Source organism: Diuraphis noxia, unplaced genomic scaffold (assembly GCF_037042655.1).
Source record: "Diuraphis noxia isolate RWA-SAM2 unplaced genomic scaffold, SU_Dnox_SAM2 contig0003, whole genome shotgun sequence".
NCBI lineage: Eukaryota > Metazoa > Arthropoda > Insecta > Hemiptera > Aphididae > Diuraphis > Diuraphis noxia.
The window spans coordinates 48889059-48916513 of record NW_028301713.1 but is presented as its reverse complement, the minus strand read 5'-3'; the positions used below and the strand labels follow the sequence as shown (position 1 = coordinate 48916513).

At 26.0% G+C, this 27455-nt stretch overlaps 1 protein-coding gene across 2 annotated transcripts in view; it reads right to left on the bottom strand.

Annotated features, from left to right (window-relative positions):
- The window catches only part of LOC107164231 (limbic system-associated membrane protein-like), a 147634-nt gene extending 137415 nt beyond the window's left edge, over positions 1-10219 (bottom strand). Inside the window, exon 1 of one of the 2 annotated variants that reach the window (XM_089224219.1) lies at positions 9807-10219. The gene's annotated coding sequence lies outside the window, so the exon portion shown is untranslated. The remainder of the gene's footprint in view (positions 1-9806) is intronic. The other variant, XM_015511974.2, reaches the window with a different exon arrangement.
- Positions 10220-27455: the final 17236 nt, after the last annotated feature.

Below are 27455 nucleotides of genomic sequence, written 5' to 3'. Positions count from 1 at the left end.
GTTTGTAAAAGTCCAAAAATGTTTACCAAAGTTATTAATTATTATTATTATTTAAGTATATTAGGTAGGTACTACATATTAAATACACACATTTAAATTATTGTTATATATTATGGCAATAAATTTATATAATTATTACAAATTATTTTAACTGTAGTATTAGTATATTATTTTATTATTATTATTAAGTACTAATGCAAAAATTGACATATTAAATGCACTAGGTACATTTATTACTAGTATATTATTTTTATTATAATTAAATTAATTGTATTATTAAATTATTTATTTGTACAGGCTTGGCTACTGTGACATCTCAAGTTGTTTTCAATCAATTCAATCTATAACCAATCTATTATCAAGCCTGTTCTATATCATAAACTAAATTGTATGTGTAACACAGTATTGAGTAGGACGCTGCACATGAATTGCGTCCCAAATTCCCTTTTCCGCATGAATTGCGTCCCAAAGATATTTAACGACTACACGAATTGCGTCCCAAACATATTTAACAACTACCCGAATTGCGTCCCAACGTAAAAAAATTATTTTCCTTCTCATTTCATACAGACTAAGGACTGTCGATATCAAATTACGACTATCGGTAGGTTAAAAATATTGTTTTTTATCATTGTTATGCAATTATATGTAAGTAAAATAAAATGTGTAGGTTAATAATATAATAATAATAATATAATAGTTTAAAAAAAATATATATATATATAAAAATTATAATTAAAAAATTAAAAAATTGGTAAAAACTTGAATGTTACTTTCTTAATATAATCAAGGCGGGTTAATTGGCCACTTTCATATTTTGCCATATTTTGTCTTAGTGAATTTTCTTTTTCACATACCATCATTCGTCTGTTTTTAATTACATGAATATTTTGTTGTTTAATATAAGTTTCTTTTTGTACATTTTTTAAAACATCTATAAATTGAAATATATTCGGGTGTGCTGAGTAAAGCATACTGTTAAACTTGGAGTGGAAGGCTTTACAACTAATTATAGAACATGAGTACATTGCCCATACAGAAGACGGGAAATCACAATCAGGCTTTATGTATGTATTTAATATATAATTGGAAAATTGCTGTACTTTTTCATTTTCGGGTAAAATGGATACAATATCGTCAGTAAAACAATCCTCCACTTCATCTGGTTTTAAAAATGGGAGACCAAAAAAATATTTAATTATAATAATTTATAAGCAATCGTTTAAACAAAACCGGACGCAATTCATGCAGTAGATTAGATAATGCCGGACGCAATTCGTGTACCCGCTTATCAAATTTTTTATTTCGGGACGCAATTCGTGTGTAGCCAAGTAGGAACAACTTTTATCACATACCTAGGTACCTTTTTGGCTAATTTATTGATTGTATTGTGATTATATTAACAGTGATTTGATTGTATGAGTATATAGAAACACGTGTCAAGGTCTTCCATTATCATGATGTATAGGAAAGTCGAAATGAAAATTCCCAAAGTCAATACTTAAATAATAATAATTATGATAATCAAGATAATAATTAATAACTTTGGTAAAAATGGTTGGACTTTTACTAACATTGATTGTTTATTCTAAGATTTACCAAATATCGTTTGTAAAAGTCGGGGTACTAATTGTAACTAAAAGTAAATTGTACTAATCGGGGTTTGACCAAACGATGTTGTGTATCCTAGATTTTACCAACAGCAGTTGGCGAAACATAGGATTTACCGGTAAATCTTAGGTTTAACCGGTATTTGCACTTTTATCGTAACATAGATACCTCTTTTCAGTTAAGTCATACGTGTGACAGAGCTTGTAGTATTATTAAGTAACTCAACATTTTATTGAATTTCTTTCAAAAATGTTCCATTTATTTAAGCTAGTTATTTAATTTATAATTTAGGCATCTCAAAACCACCCAACTCTCCAAATACATCTATTTTTATTTGCTATGTTTTTTTTACATTTTTTGACATGTTGATAATGTATGACATTGACCGTGAATAAGTTCAGACATATTGACATATACGATTCTTATAATATTTAATAAAAGGTAAATATTTTCTTTAAATATTTATTAATCTAATAACGTCCAATAATTAAATTTATAAAATATTATATTTATAATAATATGCTCGAAGTACGCTCCCGACTTCGCGTCAATCTCATTTTGAGTATAACTGCCTACCGGCTACCGCAGAAGTAACCACTCATAACGTTTCCTACCTCTAATAGTCACAATCATTCTATACATAGAAGTTTATAAAATGCTCTAAAAGCATATCAAATATTCAAATGATGCAACAATTAGAAGTAAATTGTTCATCATAATATCATTATTTAGATCATTAATACATGTTTAGTTAAATAATTTTAATTTTATTTTTTTATAGTTGCTTAATATTATTCAAGTAATACATTTGTGTAATGCTATTTTCAATTTTAATTTTTAATAGCCATAAACAGGTATAATACATATTGAATTGTAAATAAATAATATAGACAATGTCTCACTAGGTACACTAAATTCTATTCAAAACTACACCCTTATACAATCCATTAATCAAAAATTATCTTCCACACGTATATCCAAAAAACTAAAAGCACAATAGTTCGGAGATTTTTAGAATGCATAAGACCACAAAACACAAATAAAAAATTAATTACCATGTCAGGTGACTCTGCTGAAAGCCTTCCTATTTCACTGTTCATATCAGGTATATCAAACTCATTTATGATACTATATTGTATAGATTGTAATTATATTTTTTTCGACAAAATTAAACTTAATTTTAAAGTGGTGTACATTGTTGAAAAATTTGGTTCAGCTTACTAATGGTGAATAATTTATAAAATTAATAAGATTGGTAACTTTTTTCATCGCAATTCATTGCAGTTTCAACTTTTTTAAATTTTTATTAGGATACCTACAAGTTAGTTGTAAAAATAAGGAAATATTATTCTTAAATAATTTTAATTTATTCATTCATAAAAATCTGCCCAATAATAAAGTTAATATATTGTGTTAAATTTATCATGATTGTTTATTGATTTAATAGTATTTATTTATTTAATTTTAAATGCCATATGGCTTTTACTCGGTTATATTTATTTATAAATATAAAAATATGTACATTATTATACCTATAAGTAAGAAAGGTAACACAAATTAAAAAAAAACATAAATATTAATTGTATTTTTTCAATGTTTTAACACGAATCATTACTATTATATTATTTTCTTATTAAAATGTAAAAACAATAATATAAAATACATTGATTTATAATGAATACTTTCATCTGTTTTGTACCCACTTCACTCATTTCACATAAATTATTTTGTGAAACAAAAAACTGAAGCCATATTATGTAAGGTCATTCGTGTCACACACACAATGCACATAATTAATATAATATATCATTAATAAAAATAAATATTAATTGTTATATTCGTTCAATAAAAATTTCCAAGAATACGTAATACTATAATTGTTGTTACTATTTATTTTCACAAAGTTAACAAAAGGGATATTAATCGTGTAACATAACAGTACGCTATGGCCAAGCGTCTATCCAAAGTATAAAGTTCATGTTATGTCGTAATTTGTACGTAACCTTTGCGTAGATATGATCCACTTAGTCACTAGCCTAGAGACATAAATCTGCGTGGTAAATGGTGGACACGAACTATTTTTTCAATTTCAACAAAACCTCGGCAATGTATGGCATTTATTTATATTTTCAGCGTTTCAAGTCGGTCGGTGGGTATTGTGGTCAATGGAGTCGGGCCAAAATTGTTATCGTGTGTCGACGGGTTTTCAGAGTTCGCGGTGATTTAAGTCCTCCCGTTGAACTTTTAATGGTTTTTCAGCGGTTTTATACTCACCGGGGCCAAGAAATTTATTGCCCGCACCATCTGCCTGGACACGTTTTTAATACGACGTGTACGCGCGTGCGCTACAGATGGAATAAAAATTGGAACGTAACAGCCGACAGAGTGTTCCGTGTGGTACGCGATTGGGTCGACGACGATGCCGCTGACGCCCGATGCAGCTGCCACGTAGCAAGTTTTGACGAAAAGGATCCAAATTATCGGGTCCGAATAGTCGGATGATTAATTACCCAGTTTCCGGCTAAAAGCAATAGCTGTCATTCATTATCAGGCAACGTCGAAATTAATGTCAGCCTGAAGATAAACACTAAAGGTGATCCCTTTGCACCCACACGCCTATCCGTACGCACTCCGAGTGCGATATGTGCATCGTGTGCAGTATGTGAAACGGGTTAGCTTCTGCCGGAAGTCCCAGTTACAGGCCGATCTCAATCGCTTATTATAGATAGTAGATTTACAATAATGGATTATCCTTACGAGGGTATATTATACAGCAATACCATTAGCAGTTGTATTATAGCTTCAGATATAAAAAGTATAGTTAGACAGCACTCTTGAATTATTGAATAACATTTTTTCATTTGTTCAAACTAAATTCGATTTCTATGATAACAAAAAAAGTCCAAATGTATATGTATTTAAAATTATCTAAATAATTATTTTTTTTTTTTTTAATATATTTTTGAACATTTTGAATATTACTATATAAATACGGTTTTCTTATTATATATTCTGAAAGGTAACTCTTTGTGTAAAATGTATTTTTAAATTCTGAATGCAGCACGAAATGTAAAGGAATTTTCAGTTTAACAATGATGGAATATTAAATATTTTTTTATTAAAACTTTTTTCAGGTAAAATAAATGCTCCAAAAATATAATATAGGCCATTTAAACATAAATTGCTAATTGTAGGCACTTTAACATATAATATTTCATTTTTCTGATAAAAGAACTCTACTTCTACTGAGAATTATTTTGTTAATTCAATGAGACCTATTTCAAATGTGATACAATATACAACGCTTATTAATATAACATACAGAGCTGCAAGTAAAATTATATTAGTACATGATAATTGATTCGTACAACGTCTACGGTAATGAACGTTATATGAACTTAAATTAAACTAAAATCAAATACATGTAACGAACTGCATAATAATTGACATTATATTGTCACATTCAACCTATAAAAACAATTTTTTTTCACAATAAGTTACAATAATATAAGCATAGAAACTTGGTTAAACATATTTAAGCAGGTAACTATTTGTAATTTTTTTTATTCTATTATGGGTATATAGGCTACAAAATCTATGACTAAATTGCGGGCGTCACGAAAAGTTGTAACCAAACTTCTAAAACTCGACTGGAAATAGTTTTGATTCGATCCTTATTTAACGTTCTCACGAAGTTCAAAAACGGAGAGTAATATTATATTACAGTTGCAAACTATAATATAAATTGAACCTACCTAAACTGGATTTTACTAAGTCCTGAGAAAATGATAGAGCATTACTAAATAATACCTTCCTGGTCGAATTAAATTAAACAATTAAAAAAAAAATAATAATAATAATCTATAGACTTAGTAGGTTAGAAGCAGTCAGTACTACGTATCATCAATCCTAACCTATTGGACTTAAATTTATTAAGTGGTAGATAGCCTTTAAGAATATGTATAATATACAACATATTAACACACGAGCTTATATAATTCAATAGCATACTATATAAATAAATTAAACTGTTACCTTGATGATTTTTTTTCGTTCGAGTCTTTCAACTTGTCGTGAAAGTTTTTAAGTTAGGTTTTAATCCAGATATTTATTAGGTATATTCCAGTATAGTTGTGTATTCGACGATTCCCCATAAACCAAAGAGCTTTTAGGCAAATCCTGTGGAATTTGATTTGGAGGGTTTGAATTTTTTTAATTTTAGTGGGCGAGGCTGCCGTCCAAACAAGAAACACATATGTTAAAATTGGTCTGTTTATAAATGATTTATAATACGCTTACATAAAATAAATGTAATATACGTATGTAGAATCTACTTTAAAATACATCATAATTGTAAATACAGTAGATATTTTGATAAGCATATAATAGTAATATGATCATAATATACGTACTATTGTTATATTAGATACTACCAATGCGTGTTAATGATTTTGTAGGTAACACAGTTTTCTTTTACTGTATATATTATGTATATATATATATATTTGTTATTAGCGTTGTTAGCTAGTTTTCTTATTTTCCTTTTAGATGAACACTTGATTCCGAAAGAAAATAAAAAAAAACCTCATATTATACAATATATATTGAAGCCCTATTGTCCGGAGGGCATTACTTATTCTCCACCAGCGTTCATTCAGAATGTGATCATACCAGTTCGCTTAGGATTCCACCAGCGGTTTCACAACTATATATTCTACAAAAGAATCCAACTCATGTCATTAAAAAATATATATATATATATATATATATATATATACATGTATAATATGTTATTTTAGTTCATGAAACTGAAGGATGTTGGTTTTTTTTTATTCCTATGTTATTTTTACGTATTTACCCCAAATTGTAAACATTTAATGGTTATGATAATATATTATATAGGTTGTGATTCTTATTGTCAATCACAATTTTCTAATAGCCCTCAATAATTCTGGTGTACGATTTAATCTTAGAACCTTACTCCTGAATATGGGTTTATTTTGAAATAAACCATAATAGAATACTATTTATTTACTATCTTCAGTAGCATACATATCTTCCAAAAATATTTACACATGAGAAATTAAATTTTGTCAAGTACCTGTAGTATTAACATAGGTTTAAAAATCACATTTATGTCGAAGCTTTTGTCAAAAATTAACATCGAAATAGTTAGTATCCACTCTGCATTACAAATTAAATGAACAAAAAACTTTAAATGTTTTTGACAGTATTTTTTATTTATATTTTATTTATATCTTACTTATGTAGCACAATTTTAACGTTTTGTGATTTATCTTAAATGACGTCGTCCCTTATAATTTAACTGTATCTTTCAAAATCGTAACCGTAACCTTATTTATCCAAAATGAAATAGGTATATATTTTTTTATTACGAGAAGTATAATAATTACTAAATACGATATTAAAAGTAGTTTTTTGACTAACTCGTTTTTAGAAGATCCGTCGCGTGTAACAGTAAGAAAATATGGCATTTATCACAATATTTTATGAGGAAATTACTTTAAGTAGCTGTCACTTTTCAGTAAGAATTCCCAACTGTCTGTCAAGTGCTGACAACCTATTAAAGTAAATTAAACTTTGATTTCGTAACAATTGTTTAAATTGTGTGGCATGGTTGTAATCTTTAAAAATTATATATTCCCATTTAACATGCATGACCGTTGTATTAACATTAATTAATTTAATTTGATATTCGAATTTATTAATTAATTCTTTTGATACTGCTTCATGTATAAAAATTCAAAACTTTCTTGTGTATTATTGTATGATTAAAAAACATAATAAACCAATTTTTAAAATTTGAGTTTTATAATAACATGGCTTTAAGTGGAACATCATTTGTGTATTTCAGATATTAAAGAATGCTATGAAAATAATGGTTTAAATATTACATAGTTGTAAGTATATATATATATTATTTTATTAATAAATACATGGTACCTGTTACATGAATAATATAATCTAAATGTATTTTTTTGTATAATACTTATTTAACATTATGTACCTATTGTACTGCTACGAGTTGTTCTGATTTTTTTTTTTATCCTAGTTTTAATTTAATATTTTCCTTATATTATTTTAACTCTATGACTAGGCAAAATTAGGATAGAAAAAATTCTTTCAAATGTTTACGATCCCATAGGTATCTATTATATCGATTATGAATAAAATATAGCTAGTTCTCTTATTTTCTGCAGATATGGTTTTCAGTCTTTTCATTAGCTTCAAATTCGCCATGACTTATTGTAATGAACATAACCAATACTTGTCTAGGGAAAAATCTCAGCAAGTGTGATTTTAACATAGCTCTGCTAATGATTTATCATTGTTTTTAAGTTTATGATGATTCACACCATTATCTGATGGTTTCTGTTTACTTTTTAATAATTTGTTGTTAAAATATGGCCATTAATTTTGAATTTTTTAGTCCATAAATATATTATCATTTGTTTTATTACTTGTAAAAAGTTTTAGTGGTATGCGTACACACACTTTGTGGAAATGTTACTTATAAATACTACTTGGATAGGTATTATAACACTTTTTTTGGTACATTAAAAAAAAAAAAAATATATATATATATATATATATATATATATATATATTATATCAACACTCGACTTTAAGTTCAGATATGATGCTTGACAATATTTAATTATGTTTAATTATAAGTTTTTATTCTTTAAAAATGAAATTTAAAGTTTTGAATCTGAGTAATAATAACCAGAAATATAATTTTAATTCTAGAAGTATAACACTTGTTGTAAATTATGAAATTGTCAGACGTGAAATTAAACTTTTGTAGCTTTACTTTTGTACATTGTATTGTTTGTTTTATATCACGAAGAACTTGAATGTAAAAATAATTAATATTGGAGACAAATGAGTACAATAATATGGAATATACAAGCAATAATTTGTATACATATATTTATATATAGAATATACGCCATGCATGAATGTTCTGATTACTAAAGATTGTTATTTATATTGAAATACAATAATAAAAATGTTGTATTAATTTTTTGAACAAATATCAAGGAAATCTGTGAACCTGTATTATAATATACAGCCATATACCTATCCATATGTATAGGTGAATTGAACGCGCCTTCAAAATATTTACATTTGAAAAACGTAGGTAGTGAAAATGTTATAAATAAACTACTTTTACGAGATACAATAATACTAAAAAAAAAATTTAACGTGATAAACCAAAAAAAAAAACGTACTTATTTATTATAGAACGAATAAAAAAAAAAATAATAATAATAAAATATTAACAATCTGTTAAACGCCCTCGTCTCACGGGAGAATTCCCATGTATGACACCCCTAGCTACTCATTGATGGAGTTGTGCATTATTTGCGTGGGTAGTGTATAAAAGATATTACGATGACAGATTCCATCGCCTACAGCCAAAATCTAACTTGCCGTGTTGTCGAGAACGCCGGATAACACAATATTCTAGGAATCAAATCAACGACTATACTTCCTGTTTGTTAGAACGAACACTGGTTCTAAAATCACCTACCCGCTATGTTGGTACGTAGCGTCACCGTCGGTTTAACCGCAATAAAACCGAAACACTAAAAAGTTATGAAACAATTTATCAACAAACACGACAGCATCCATAAAATATTATAATACGTTTATATATAATAATATCAGTTGAGAATTCTGAACATTTCTCAGATTTTTCTTATCACTTGCCAGACAGGTCAATTTTTTTCCATCTAAAATATTATGCGTTACCCCGCACGTATTTTTTCACCACTTATTAAACGGTCACGCGTGCCTTCGTGGCTTGAATATCCCTTAAATTATTAATACCCGACAGCTGCTTAATTTAGAGGGGACTACAACGATGATATTTTACAGGACTTTTTTATTTAATTTTTTTTTAGTGATTTAGGTATTCGTCATAGTCAGATAATATCTGCTATTAATTATAGTTCTATAATATCTTAAAATAAAAAAGAAATATTTCGAATATTTATTTACCTATATTTATATTATTTTGATGTTGGGAAAAACATCTATAAATATGCTAAACATCTCGTGTTCTATAATTATAATACATTATAGGCTCAATTTATGAACTTAAATAATAGTATTGCTTAAAAATAGATATAAAGTTCTGTGGAATTATGGTTAGGTTAGGTACTTACCAATTGCATTCGATTCTCAGGCACTTAAGTTATTTAAAAGACAGCTAATCTGTGATATGACGGTCAATCATGAAATATTATAGGATCACAATATAGTTAATACAGTCGATGCACACCAGTATCGAAAGGAAGGAATTAATGAAATTAGATTAATACTCAAAAAAATTAAAAATTAAAAAATACAATAATATACACGATGGTCTATCCACGCCACAAAGTTCCGATGATATAAATTATATTCATAGTATACTTATGTAATGCACACGAAACCGTATGAAACGGTGGTGACCTGCGAGTGGAGTTACACGACTATAGTAATATTATAATTACGAAGACGACGATCGTGATGACTTGCGCCGTTAAACAGCACTGTAGCCAAGTCAAACCGCGATGGCTCCGAATTAGTCACTGGTCTATTTCCTCCGAGACGACAACGGCGTCGTCGGTGGCGCGATAGGAGCGCGCGTACTCGGCGGGAATCGGGTGAACGTGAAACCGTTAACTACCCTCAGCTCGAGGTGCGCTGGTGCTGGATAAATATATACTCTCATACACACACACACACACACACACACACACACACACACACAAAGTTATGTATGTAAAGAGAGAGAGAGAGAGAGAGATATAGATAGATAGATCGGTTTTTGCTATGTACACGCACACAAACAGACACACACACACACACACACACACACACACACACACACACACACACACACACGCACCCACCCTCGTGTGGGTTTATGTGAGTGATTGTGTGTGAGTGTGTAACTGGGGAACACTGCATACGGCCGTAAATCTCATGTTTTGTTTTCTGAATAGAACCGATTACGCACGTGAAAACGATCATTTTTTAAACTTTTTATTTTTTTTATATACAGTTCAATATGATATTTAATGTTCCATAATTTTAGATTTGAAAACAATACTGAATTAATATATGGGTATATAATACCCATATAATAGTATACATATAATAGTATATAATAGTCAACGTTTGAAAGGCAACTTAGAAAACTGAAAATAATATTTTAAGTACCGAAAACCATAGGATGAACTTAAATGTTTTTTTTTTTTTTTTCAAACAACCTTGTTTTTATTTATGCTAGTACATTTATTCAAATGTATTGTATTTTTTTTTATTAGGACAATTTACAATCTGTACACATTTATTACAATTAATACGTAAATTTTATATTTACAATTAAGATTAAAATAACATGAGTAACGTGTAGAAGAAAAACCCCATTGATAATACATTTTTTACCAATTTAATAGGTATCTACACCAAAATATATTGTTAAACATGCAAAAGGCTTAATAGTCATAGAAGTAGTGTAATCTCAACAAATTTTTAACTGAACAAAAATGTATATGTGCATAAAAAAATAATAAACATCAGGAGATAAAGTGAATACACTGAACTTGTGAAGACTTACTAAGTTTTAATAATATCAAAATAGAAACAAAATGGTTACCAAAACAAAGAAGAAAATCAAGCTAAAAGAAATAAACAACTGAACGTAAGAAAAAATATTTTTAAACAGGATAGAAGAGGTAATTAACATGTTTAAGAATAAAACATAAAAATTACAAATACGATTATCTTATGAGCAAAGATTAAATGTAATTATTCGACTAAAATCAATAATATTATAAAGAATTTTTCAAAAGATTTTTATTCAGAATTTATTAAATTATTTTAATTTGATATTCATTTAATACCATTCCATATCCAATTATTCAAATTTTTCATAAATTATTTATAAAATATATACATAGATATTTTTATTTAAATGTTAAATAATTACCTATATAAGAAATTTGAAAATAGCTTTAACTGCTTCGTATAAAATCTATATACAATAACGTTAAAATTGGTTTTTAAAAAAATTATGTTGGTAGGATATATTTATATAATATAGACAAACAATTTTTAAATTATTTAATTCATGATACGATTTACATATTTCACGCTAATGATTAAGTATATTGTATGTTATTTATATTATGTATGATAGCGTGTTTCGTTTATCTTGAATTTTAGTACTAAAAAGTATATGATTAATATTAAAATTTACAGGATTACCTAGTTTTGCATCAAACCTGCACCATCGCAATTTACTTCAAAGATGCGATATTTATACTTCATAGAAGTTTACCATCATGACAGGAATTAAATACTAATAACTATTTATGTTTTATATACTCTGAGTCTAGGCTATAAACATCCATAAATATTTACTAATTATTGAGTTTCTACTATTTTAACAGGGTATAAAATAATATTAATGGTATTTCTAAAAATAAGATAATAATAATAGCAATACAACATATAAATATAAGTAATTGTATAAAATATAATAAATAATAATAAGTGCTTATTAATATAAAAGAAACTGGATGTTTTATCTGATCATACGAATAGTTAACAAAAATAGATCTAAGGACAATTCCGTTTTAATCAGTATTGAGGTACCTAGTTAATGGTGTAAATTTTAATTCATTGAATCTGTTCAACTAAGACTTGTTTAATTTTGTCGAGATATGAAGCTTCAAGTTAGCCTAGGTATTTAACACTCGGCTACCAAGTTACTAATTACTATATATATATATATATATATATATATATATATCATATTCTGTAGGTATTACTATGCGAATCCAGTGTTACAATAATATAAATAAACTATAAAAATATAATTTTTGATGAAGTAATTAAAATATTTATCGGTAAGTTTATTATGTAGATAATAATATAATACAAATAACAAATTAGATAAGAATTATTTTGTTTTGTATTTTATTTATTTATAAAACAATCATATTATTATATAGTCTCAATTAGCTATATAGGTAGATACTATCTTTATATATACCTATTTAAACGTATATGTAATACACATATAATGTGTATTATATAAATATGTATCAAAAACTACATTTTTCAATAAAAAACAAGTTGTAATCAAGTCATAGATCTCGTGGTTTTAGATTGAAACAGAATTGTTTGTTACCACTAAGGTAGTAAAAATTGTGTGATTGAATATAGTCCCCTAGAGGCTATCTACGCTTTAGAAAGTGTTTCGTATTTGATTTTATTTAAATAATGTTGGTTACCACTTTCTTACAGTCCAGTTTATGTGTATGAAATTCAAATTGTTCTAGTTCACTTAAATTGACTCGTTGATCTTACATCAATGTAAATGATTCTTGAAATGTAACCCACATCTTGTACTTGAATTTAAACTTATATTGACTTAAAGAAAACATTTTTAACCATATAATACCTGAAGTAACATGTTATTTTGTCACTCGGCGTTCAACAAGTTCACAATAATATACTTACTGTTACTGACAAAATAAACTTTTTTCTTCTAGTATTTCTTATTAACTCTTCATTTAATTTATTAAAATTAATTTATAAGTTAAATAAGATAACTATTCAATAAAATATAAAATATGATTGGAACGAGAATATACGAAATTTTAGATACACAATGGGGTTCTAAATATCAGATTATCTTGGTCATCAAAATATTGTCCACATTTTTTTTTTTTTTTTTATTTCTATATACTTTTTATATTTATGTATTGAATATAAGTTAGTTGGTAACTATATTGATATTATTGATTGACTTTTTAATAATGTAGTGTTTTTAAGTAATACATTTATAATTTCATTCTTCAAAATGTCCATGCTACATAAATTTTTAGATTATATTGGTTTATAAAAACGTATAGCATGTATTATTAACATTTCGAAAAAATAACTGAAATTTTATAAAGATATCAGAGTTGGATATCTGTTTATATAATTTATCAAATTTATTGAAGTTCAAAGAAGTTCGTGAATATCCATGTAACTATTTAAATAATTAACAAAAAAACAAAAATCGATTTGTCAACAAATATAACTACTAACTCATCTTAACATGCAATGAAATTACTTTTATTTAAAATTTGAAAAACTTCATCATAACCCATTTAAAAAATAAATAAGGCATTGGCTGAATAATTTACAGATTTAATTTTTAATTCAAAACATAACAATCAAAAGATTATAATGAGATTGCTGATGAAAAGTGTTGGCCGACATTCAGATAATCAGGTATTTAGCACCACCGGCGGAGTGGAAGTTTAGCCCTAGAAAACTACAATCAACCGAATTCGATGTAAAGTGAACATTCACGACATCACAAAACATCGTTCCAAGTCAGTAGGCACTCGGTACCTACGTTACTTTTAACTAAATCTCGCTCTTACAATTTACCCTTACAGCCAACTTTTCCAATATAATACTCGATTGTGGTACACAGAACAAGCGGAGGTATCTATCGTTTCTTTGTATTGGATACATTAGACTTGTTTTCCAAGTGTAAATCGTGGATTGCACGTCTATTTTATTACATTGATTATAGTCCATCAGATTCTGAACGGTTAAATCAAATACAATAATTTAAGCCATCTTTGTCAACCATCTGCTTTCAAGATTTGTCAAAAGAAAAGTTGAAAACAATACAATATTGTTGTCATTATGTATTATTATCAGTTTAAGATAGTAATGGTCATAACAATAAATTTATTACAAAAGTGTCATTATTATCTATCACGAAATTTAACAAGAGAGGAAAACAATATTCCTAGTAATCATAGCCACTAGGTTGTTTTAATTTAAATTTTGTTGTTGTTTGAAATTAATATATTAAGTTTAAATATAAACAGCCTTAAATGGTTACAAGCTAATACAATACGTGTTATTATTCTTTATTATATTAACTGCGTTTAATGGAATTATGAGTATAATAATTCTAAACCTACATAATGGTAGGTATTGGTTATTTAAATATAGTTAAATCCCTTATATTTTTTAATGATAATATTAATTAATATTTTGGTTTATGCTATGTAACGATAACATTTTTTTAAAGGTATTATCTCTTATTTAAAATATCGATATACTAATTACAGGTGTAATAATCTCAGTGTTATTTAGTTTGTAATGGTTAAACGTTATTCGTCTGATAAATGAGTTAAATTAAAACATTTGAAGGCACTAAATAATATGACAAAAATAAATATAGTTAGTTAATTTTAAATTGGTATATTAAATTTACGTTAAACATATTATAGGGTTAAATAAACATAAAACTAGAAAAGCTCATATAATAGTATCAAATAATAATTTAAATGTACAATGCTAAAATTAATATTATAAAATAATTTTAATATAAATAATAAAAACAATTTTAAGTTTAATATAATTTGCAAAAATAACTAATACAAATATATTTGAACAATAAAAAAATTTTTAAATTCAATCTAACTGTAGATACTCAAGCTAAATTTGAACTACTTAATATTTGTATATGTCTAGTAGATCCATTGTATGAACTTCTTGTGTATAATGAATAGTGTCTTCTACTACTGGATTATTATTTCTGACCCTTGTTGTTTTTTTTTTTCATGCTATAATATAACAATAAGTTCTTTTTTTAATTTAAAATCACTGCATTTTAGTTCTTATATGTACGATAGGATCTAATGGAAGATAATATCAATTTATATTTATCTATCCTAAACTCATACGCACTGGAAATCCTTATTATTGTACACATTATTAATTCGTTTGGTTCATGACATTTTGGTTATTTTTAGGGGCTTAATGCACCACACCGCTAACCCACTACTTAAGGGAAACACTTACGTGGTGACTTATGAGCCGTACAACGTGGTGTCCCGAGAGACACGTTGGTATAACTCATAGCCCATAGGCTTTATTTTACAGTTCATATAAAAATATAAATATTAGGTAAGATGTTGTGAGATTACGCTAGTTTACTTCATAAAGAATAAGATAGAACTATGGGTAATTAGGTCGGTGATTAAATTTTACATTCATACAAAAATATTTTAATAACAATTTCAATTCATCATGAGATGATACTAATGAAATTACACATGACATATAAAAAATATATATATAATTAAAAAGAGGGAGTCCGGTGAATTATCGGGATAACACCCGATACATGAAAGAAAGACTTGCCTGCACTACGAACGCCTTTGGGTCTCAAGTAAGTATTACGTGAGATGCTTTGCGCACAACCCGAACCACGGGGTCACCTGGGCTCTGATGAAATTACTGCGACGCAAATACCGCAGTGCGGGTGGAATCATCTTAGTATATAAGTGGTTTTCAATCAATTGGGCAAATAAAAAATGACATATTTTTTGGAAACAGGAGAGGTATTCATTACGGTGACTTGAGAGAAGAAGACAGCAGCAGACGCGTAGACCACCCACCAGGGACCATCGGTAGTGTATCAGCATCATGGTTTTTATCGGACACGGTGTTCGAAAAGAATGTTGACTGGATGTCGAAAATAAACTATTTAACGTTCGGTCACGAGATTGTGGTATGGTGTTGGTGGACTTGACGGATCGTTTACTTTTCACGGATAAAAATACAAAATTCACATAGGTGCCGTTAGAGATCCAGGCCATTGTTTGATCGATAGATGTCGTGTGGTAAAGAAGACTAAAAAGTGTCGTCTTGCGAGAGGACTTTGTAAACTATTTTGAGAAAACATGTTGCCCTAGGCGCACGATATTGGTGGAGGCGACGGAAACGCCACCGACGGCGGTGATGACCAGCGTCACTTTAACTTTCACTTAACCATCGTTCTTTGATACGACATTGCTTATACCGAACACCTGAGCGGGAGAGGAATTGGGAAGAATATGATTTCATAACTGTTGATAATCTATATTATATTATATTCCTTAAAACGAATTGCGCTATCACATAATATTATTGTTCATAATATTATTACAGTTTTAGGAGATGACTTTGAGGTTTTGGTATTTTAACCCCTCCCCTTTCATTATCAAAAGTACCAACAAGTTTCAATAGAAAAATAGAAAAATAGAAACCTCCCTCAAAATTACAAATTGAATTTTTACTGCTTTATAGTACAACTAATGCATTCATTGCTCCACATAGAATTTAAAAATATATTAAAAGTGTCTTAAAACACGGCTACTGTTATTTTATAAAATTGTAAATAGGCAAACATAATATGATTTCAAAAAATATCACATTTGTACAATATAGGTACAATACAATTTATATTACATTTATACAATATTATTCAAAAAGCTCCACTCACTGTTGCCTAATATATAAATGTAATTTAGTGCTTATAAAATGCATTGAAATATAATAGAATAAATCAAAATAATTAATTCAACGATTTTATTCATTTTTAAATTTAAATCACAAATAAAATGTCACTTAACATTCATACATTCTTCATATACGTAATCTGAATAAGAATAATGCATATTACAGTTGATATTTAATATTTATATAGGGTGAGCATGAAAGTTATTATCATTAAAATAAATTATGTACATAATATTACTAATATTTTTTTTAAAACATTATTTTGGCATCAACAACAGGGTTATTGTAGATAAACTATGAAATTATTTACATTTACAATCAATTAAAAATCGAGTTAATATTTTTTTACGATTTTACCATCCTAACGTGTTTGTTTTTGTTAGGTTACTTTTTTGAAATGATTACAGAACATCTATAACTGTATCAGTGATGAATGTTATTATACTATTGTTTTATAATTTTTTAAAGATTAAAGTGCATACTTGATAAAATAAAGTTATCGTCTAATTATATGTATACTGATCATTTAACAATATAAATAACAAATAATAGTAGGTACCTACTAACTTCTTAAGAGGGTTTTTGAATTTCTTGAATACAGAAAAACTATAAAAACATGGTTATTTTCCATCGGATATTGTATACAATATGAGGAAATATATCTTTCAAACATAATCATGTATTTCCCATTTTTATTTATAACCAAATATTATTTTTAGAAGAAAAATCGTTATAAATGTGCTAAATAATGTAGGTTTACCTTTAAGAGAACAGCAGCGAAGACAAATAAATTATTACTCACATGAATATTTTCGTTCCATTAGGACTATAACTGCATAAAAAAAACATCTATCAAAGAAATTAAATAGTTTTAGGTTATTTGTTTATATAATGAATAAATAATATTATACACATAAGCAATTTTAATTTCCGGAAAATATTTATGACCCATGCAAAAGTTTTATTGAACAGGTCGTTTCCTACCTTATCAGTAAATATTTTATAGCTGTATTATTTAAATTATATGATAAATTTTTCCCTTTTGCTCGCATTCACTTTTGATTGATCAAGTGTAATGATATAGAACATTTTCAGTATCTGGGGTAATAATATTATATATTGATGCATGACACTTATTTTCTCAATCAGTTTATATTACTTCGAAAATGCCATTCTCTTATTTAAAATTATTTTTATAATACTAAATTTGTACAACTGAGAAACTGCTTTAAATATTATTGTTATTATTTGTTTTAAATGGTTTATTCTTTTTAGGTATGAAAATAAAAAATAAACAAAAAAGTATTTTTAATATAGTTACTAAATGACATTGCTCCTGTCTACCGAAGTAGTATTTGATATTTTATGAACTACAAACTTAAAGCCACTTGACAGAAAAAAAAAATTGTAAAACCAATATTCTAAAAAAAAAAAAATAGATAGTTATTATTTGATATAGAATATCAATATTCCTTTATTATTGAATAACATAAATATAGAGAAAGTCAACAAATGTTATATTTATTAAATTCTAATTGGTACAATTATTTAAATATAATGTCTTGTAATAGTTTAATTACTCTTTTATAATTATAATTAAGTATATAATTAATTATAAATAGATAATTAATATTTTTAATCAATAGCTATATGTTGTGCAAAGTTCAAAATGGTTTAAAAATCATAATACATAATTGAATTAATCATACTGGATCTTAAAAAATAAGTCTGATTACCAAATAATTAACCTAGAACATAGATCAATATCAGTATTTTTGTGCCATTATATAATTTTTATGAAATTATAAAAATAACTACCAATTAGTTCAACAAGAATCAAATAACATATTAAGAGAAGATTACTTATATATATTCATAAGTTAAGATCATTTATATCCAACCATTATAGTAATCTAAGGTTGATATGTGAACAATTAATTTGTACGTAGGCCATTCACGAAAAAATATAAATTATAATAGTTAAATTTATATAAAATGTTTATGTACCGTTAAAATTCGGCCAACTTACCGATCTTAGGAACATATTCCATAGGTTCACCATCACCACCCTCGTTATGTAAAGTCTGTATCTTTATGGAGCATGTCGTTGAAAGCATATCAATGTGGTGAAGATAATACAACAATATGCACAATAACATTATTTGAGAGCATAAAACATTACAACCTATAAAATTGGATCTAAACGTGCCTAATTCAAAGCAAATTCGAAAACTTTCAATCTATAGAACTTAAACAAATTCAATAAAATGTTATGGTTCTGCCTAAAATAATCTATTAAATGATAAAAATTTGGGAAATATATCGATATTTTGAAATGTTGCATATTAATACTTATTCATATTTATTTATCGTTAATATTATGTACCTAATAACTAACATAGAGCTTGAGTTTTAGTAAAAATATAAACTTCGTTAAATAAAAATTTTATTCAAAAACTATAATATTAAATTTATGTATCTTTTTTCGTTTTAAATTTGGTAAAGTTAAGCTTCTTCCCTTTTATCCACCGTACATATGTCATTATACTGAACACACATTATTTGAATTATTAAAAATACATATTCTTAATTCAATAAAAAAGATAATGTAGATGAGAGTTGTAAAACAAAATTGGTATTCAGTCAAATTTACCAAAACGTACTAATCAAAGAAAATATATAATTTTTTTATGATGTGTATAGTTTATATTATGATAATAATGTTGGACATAAATATGAATTATTAAAAAAAAAAAAAAACAACGAATCGAAAATAAAGTGCAGTGGCTGTATATTTTTCTTTCACAAAATCTATACTTTAAGTAAGATAAGTAAATTGGATATTAAAATACGTTGGATTTATAATATTGTGATGTGATATAATGATTTTTTTTGTATTTTATTATTAAGTACGAAACTTAATTGATGAAATGTTTGAAAATAAATTAAAATATATTTTAGTAAATACATTTTTTAATTACTAATTAGTAATTTTACTTATTAAATAGTGTGAGATCATATTCGTACCCAAATATTTAAGAACAGATTTGTTTTATTTGTGTAATATTCTGATTATCTCAATGCTATGTGTATTTTTAATTTAATTGAATATCTTACAATGAGCATAAAAATACCTACAAAAATAACGATCATAGATAACCGATATTTTTTTTAAATGATTTAATATTATGCATGTTGTATAAAAATAATAATAAATTATATTAACTATTGGCAAAATTAGTAAATGTATAGATATGATTATTTAATTTCTATATCTATCAAACTATTTTGCACCTACCTTTTGACAGCATAAATCGTTAAAAAAAATGATCAATAAAATATTGATAAGCCATCAAGAGTAATTTAAACTATTTGTGCATCACTTTAAGGCTTGATATAGTTTTTAATTACAATGAAAAAATAGAGTTATCAGTAATATTTTATATATATTCTTGAATGAACTCTATAATACTGTCGTTTTATAATTTTATCATGTATTCTAGATACATTCAGTTACTATTGCAAAAAAATATTTTGAAACAAGAGTCTGGTATGTTTTGGAAAATCTAAGAAATTTTTTCTCGATGACTTTATTATACATAAGTTGTTTTTGGACAAATGTTTGGAATACATTGCAACCCACCTCTATAATTAGCTAAGATGTTATAAACAGAACAATTGACATTTTCTACAGTCAATTGAGTCATCATTTTTTCTATAATTTGTAGACTATAGTGGGGCTTTGTAACAGTTATGATTTTAGGCGTGATCAATTGTTCGACAATTCAATCTTTGTAGAAATAAATCGATATTTTCTCTTTTAAAACAACATAGTTGCATAAATTCAAAAGAAAATAAACGTTGAAAAAATGAGTATTTTCAAACTGCAACATAATGTGTAGGTAAGTCTCAAAGAAGCCTTGGTTAATAGAGATAATATTATGTTTTTTTTCTTTTAAAGTTGCTCAAAGTGTATGGCCTAATCGGTCTATCATTTGTTATTAATGCATATGCGTATATATTTATAAACATCCGTTTTTATACTGTTCACTCTGTTTACACTATGTATATTATGTACAAATAGAGGTGTAAACTTTGTTTAAGACTGCGGCGTAACCTAAACTCGACAGTTTAGGATATGTGGTGGCTATAACGTTCAAGAACTATGGCAGGTAGTGGCAGGCAAGTGGGCAGCAACTTTCACTGCGTTCGAACGACGGAAATTGGTTTGCACCGTCCGTATGGTTTCTACTAGGTGGAAGTTTTGGTAACTCGTTCGATTTTATCGTTCCGGTCTGAAACAATTGGATCAAGTTCAGTTGGTAACAACATTTCAAAAATTGAATGTTATCGTGTAAAATATTATGGAAAGTGCGATATTATGTTTATTTTTTTTGATACCTTTACTGTCAAAGAAATGGCACTACTAAAAAGGTATTTTTTTTTTTTTTTTGAATTATACTATCAATAAATATTATTATATAGGTACCTCTGTAAAATGTAAAGTGATTTATTTTTACAAACATATCTGAAATTTTATCTAACCAATATATGTAATATTTTTTTTTAATCCTCAAATGTTGGATATAAATGTATAAATAGCCTATTGTTAAATTTACCTTAAAACGACGACAAAAATATTATTTTTTCAATTATTTTTTGCTCACCAAAATAAATTGTTTCATCGAGATATTAATAATTTTGATCAAATTTACTAGTTCTAAAATAATAATATATTTAATTTAAATATAAAATTTTTATTCACTTTCGCATTTTATTATTAACTTGGTTTTGGTCACTTTTTAATCTATAGTGTTTGAACATTTTATTATCATATCCATTTCATAGAAAATAAATTGAATGAATTTATTATTTTGATATTTTATTGATTTTATCAATATGTTTAATATTTTCCGAAGTGTCAGGAAAAATAGTATCGTTGTTTTTTTTTTTTTATATATAAAACCAAAAAGAAATATAACTTTATTTCAAAATCCGAAATCGGGTTTCAAATGTTTAGTAAAGCATACTTTTGTACACTCTTAATTTTTATAATATCACAGTATTATGGGTATAATATTTCACGTTTATCACATAATGTAAACCTGCAGTTACGATTTACAACTGCAGTTTTGATCACCAACGACCATAATAGAATTTTTTACATGCCATGAAAATGACAAGTCAATTATATCTATACATATTTTTGGTGATGTATGCAGAGAGTGGGACCGAAGTTGTGGTTGAAAAAAATGTATTGTTGGCCTCATAAAATATTTAATCCATTTAGTGTAAATTCCAGATGTAAAGATTTAAAAATGTGTTATCATATTCTTTTTAGTAAGCGATTATACATAAAATGGTTTTTAAAATGTTCCCATTGCTATGATATTTTATTTATAAATATAATAATTTTACATTTATTATTTACAATTAATTATTGGAAGTATATGCGAATCTTAGTTTAGTGTGGGACTTTATTAAAACAAATTTTATATTTCATTGGAAATCTAGGTCAGTGTTATAATTTACAAAGTATATTATACATATTAATCACTTAATTTTTTTTTTATAAGCTTAATTGTATTTATATATTACAATTTAAAAGGCATGAATGAATGTTTTGAAAAATATTTCAGTGTTATTTTATCTTAAGTATTTCATTGTGATATTATCTGCATATTTTAACGGATTTACATGTATATTTCAATTTCATATTGTTGTTTGAAAACCTTAAATGTATAAATATAATATTTCAAAAAGTCCAATATTTTGAAAATAATAGGTTAACTTGCTTTTATGTAATTTTTGTTTTTATTTCCTAAATATTACAACTGTTTATACAAACGTTAAGACTGTATAAAGGTTGAAATTATTTAATCTAGTTAAAAATTGTGTTAGCATTTACATTTTTTAACTTGTTTAAAGTACTATCATGCATGATACTCCAGATAATATCAAAAGCTTGCATTTATGCTTATTTATGATAATTTTTTTCAAAGGCATCATTTGTAAACTTGCTCAGTTATTATAATAAGTGAATGGAGAGTAGATGCTGTATGAGGGTTTTTGCGGTCAAGTATCTCATTAGTCTGAAATATTTTTTTTTCAACCAAAAGTATTAGAGACTGAAGATTGAAAGCTATAATTTAAGGATCATAGTAGATAAATAGATAATAATAAATACATAGTACATAGTAAGTATACTAATATTGAATGACTAGAAAAAAAATATGTATAACAATAAAAATATTTAAGGCAACTATTGTTTTTGAAAAAAATTTAGGCATTACATTTTTGACATAGCGTATTTAGTAATATTTTATTAAGCTTAATAACTTCCCACTATCCTTGGTGACCTCAGTAATAACTGAGTATTTTAAAATTAAATTCAAAACTAAAAATTGAATATTTATTTTATTTTATCATGATTCATGATGTATGTTGTATGTACAGTGGAAACGCTTTTATTATATTGTAATTTCAAATAAAAACAAATCATTAAATATTTCCACGACGTTTACCTTGTTAATAAATTATAATAAGATGCACATATTATTCTACGTGATTTTCATCATAGAATAATAATCGAAACAAAACTCTTATTGATAAAACAATTCCTTAAAGTGTGACATTGAATTGTTTACGTTATAAATGAATCATTCTGGTTTTTTCCCTTTTAAGAATAAATTCTTCTCAATAAACCATAAAACATTTTGAGTTTGTGACGATTACGTGTTACTTTTTTCTCGTATAAAGCGCTTTGAGGCCAAAGTAAACCCAAAAATCGAATGAAATTAAACTTAAAAAATTAAATACTTAACATAGTATAGTAGTAAAAGGCACATAAATTACAACTCAAATAAAACTAGAAAAATAAAAGTACAATCTTTACTATAATGATAATTTATTTTTTCAAATATTATAAAATAACAATTTTTTATAGACCAGCATAATAATTAGGGAAAAGTATATTTAACAAAATTAATATTTTATTTGTATCCAATGGATTTATTTCAATACTACTAATACCTAATTATCTTTGGTTGACTAAACTTAACAAACCATATTAATTATTTATCTCAACTTGCCTGACCGTGCTACTGACCATATCTGACCTTCTTATAAACTAAGTTTGTCTTGTCCATTATAGTATCGATTGAAACGTTTAATGCAATTACATATTCTGAGGCTTAAGCAACGATTCTCACATTATACCTATAAACCTATTGCAATACATATTTAAGATATCATAATTTAATTCAGTTGAAGCCCTATGCCAAACAACATATTATATTTTATTCAACAAATATTTTCATTAAAATCAATTTTTCATTTGTTGATATAATTTTGATATGAAATTTAAGAGTGATACTATGACGTACAGTTTCAAAGTACTAAACTGTACGTTTAAATTCATAAAAATTGATTTTTCAATATCCCAATAGCAATGAAGCATTTTTGGCGTGGTATTAAGTGATATTAAAATCACTACATATGATCACATGTTAGCATTTTTAGATGAACAATTTTTATTTTTTTTCAAGGTAAAATGTGATCTCATTTTATAAAATACTTGATATTAAATGATAAATAATAGTTTAAGTCGTTTATTCATAAATGGCAATATTACGTTTTGATTAAAATATTTTTTTCATCATATACGTTTAATAAGGGCAATAACACGTCTTGGAAAAAAAAACATATACCAATGAATAATGATATGCTGATGCCATATATTACACAATTTTTAATCAAAAACCATATTGTATTGCACCTATAACAAAGACTATTATACGTTTCAACTTAATTCTAATATGGCAATAGAACATTTTGGAAAAAAAGCACATTTTCAAACAAATTTTTAACTATACAATATTACAGATATAGCATAATTAATATATTTTTTTAGTTAACTATAATTTTTTTTTTTAGTATAAAAAGATGCATATACTCGATAACTATATTTTTATCATATTAAAGATTTAATAGCACGTTTCAGATTTAAACACACAAATAGAAAATATATTAAAATTAACCAATATATTTTGAAAATATTACTGCTACGTAGTGTATATACAACATATTTATAGGTATACGCAAAAGTTTAAAATATTTGCGATAAATATTTTTGAATATCAAAAAAATAACTACAATATTATTATTCATCGTTTATAAAATATATCTAATTTCATAAACATTTCCCCAATTATTATTGAAAATTACTGCGAATTGATAATATTGAAGCTCCTCTCCTCTCACTAACTACCAACCGAATTCATTACTCATCAAAAGAAAATTGTTCATATTAGTTACTTAAAATAAATTTAAACATAACACCTTCTATACACCGAGTGTGATTTTTTTTACCTAACTATGTAATATAATATAAATATGACAACCATTGTTTGTCATTTAATATTTATAGTCTACTTTAATTGTAATATTATGTTCATAATTTACTGTACTCTAATAATAAGTAGATTACTCCCATTAAAGGAATATAAATTCTATTTTATTTCGTTTTTTTGTATCATATAGCCATTGATTGTAGCCAGAATTATGACAAACCTACTAAGTATTATCAACCAAACAAACTATTACGATATGCATTACCAACGTGCATTTGTGGATACTTTATTCTAATAGACTACTGAATACATAATTAAATTGCACTTAAGACAAATTAAATTAAAATCAATTAATCAGAAATTAATAATTCAATAAAACAAATGTTAATTTAAAAAAATGAGTAGCGCTTTTGTGCACAGACAATTTTTATTGAACTGTTGTAATGTACAACTTATTAACGTGATTTAATTGATCTTTGGTAGTATTTTATAATTATACAGAAAATTTCCCTTTGATAAATGTTTGGTAATTTTATTTATATTTTTGTAGGTCCACAAAATATACAATTGTATTGCATTTTGAGCTCTGACTCATATCAAAATATACAGCAATTATATTAAACACAATTATGAAATATGTATCGTATATCTAACATTTAGACGTAAGTAGGTATAAAATATATAATATTTAATTTAAATGATGACTGGTAAATTATAACATTCATGCGATATTTTATCATAATGGATATTCGTTATACATTGCTACAATATTTTAATTGCATTCCATCATACTATTGAAACACCTATGACTCAATACCCAATTATGATTTGTAAAGAGCTCCTTATCACGTCTTTAGCATAGGCCATAGATACCGTTGCTCTATTATAGGAAATACATTTTTATTAAAAAATAATTTTGACTTAAAATAATGTAGATACCTACACAATGTGAAAAAATTAAAATTAAATTACCTACATTAAAATATATGTTTTATTTTTTAGTATTTCCGGAAACTACCACGTCCCCGTAACCCTTTGTGAATTTCCGGTAGTTTCAACCCCTAAATAAGCTACACATCTCTAGTGAAATTTAATTTATAAAAACAATAGGTAACTAACTAAATTAAACACCTCTGTTTTATGCATTTCGTACAATTAACAGAAATAACGTTTTGACAAAATATGATCAATGAACAAATTTTTAGACGAAAATTTTCTACTAAAATACAAATTAATAGTTCTAAAACTTTTAATTCGTAATTTTTCTTTTAGTAAACATTAACATCATGATACATATTATATAATTTTTTTTATTTTTCTTAAATACTATATATTTTATTATCAATTCTACAGAGCAGATATTTATTTTTTTCAATTGAATTGTTTGCTTACTTACATAAGTACTTAAAGTTTATCTGTGATGATTATTGGTTCTTTATTAATTTTGACTATCTTAGTTGTATGTATATTGTATTATTATGACGTACTTTATTAAGATGAACTATAATAATTACATAAAATTGTCGAAAAATAATACCTACTAAAATATTATAATTTATTTTTTTAATTAACATATAAATATTTAATGGGTATTCACTATACATTTTACGTATAATTATTTAATCTAGATCAAATTAGATACAGATTAAAATAATAATATATTTATATTAGGTAATTAAAGTACAGCTATGACGATTGATAATAAATGATTAAAAAAATTACCATTTATATATTATATCATTAATGGTACCTTTAATTTTAATTTTATATAACAATTTACAGCATCTGCGGCAGTAAAATAAGAAATGTAAATTTAGCAGGAAAATTTGCTATATAGATTATTAATGATGAAAATAATAAATTCACATGGAACATGCTCAAATAAACTAATTAGAAACACACACACACAAATAAGTTAATAATATACAATATATAAAATGTACGTACTATAAGTGGTTATTTGATTTTGAACACTCATATTTTTATAAATATGACGTTAGATATATATTTGAATCAAATTCAGTACATTTGTTGTATTGGCACATAAAAACATGAACGATATTTTTTTGTTCCCGATAACATAAAAATAATAAAAGCTTGGACCAT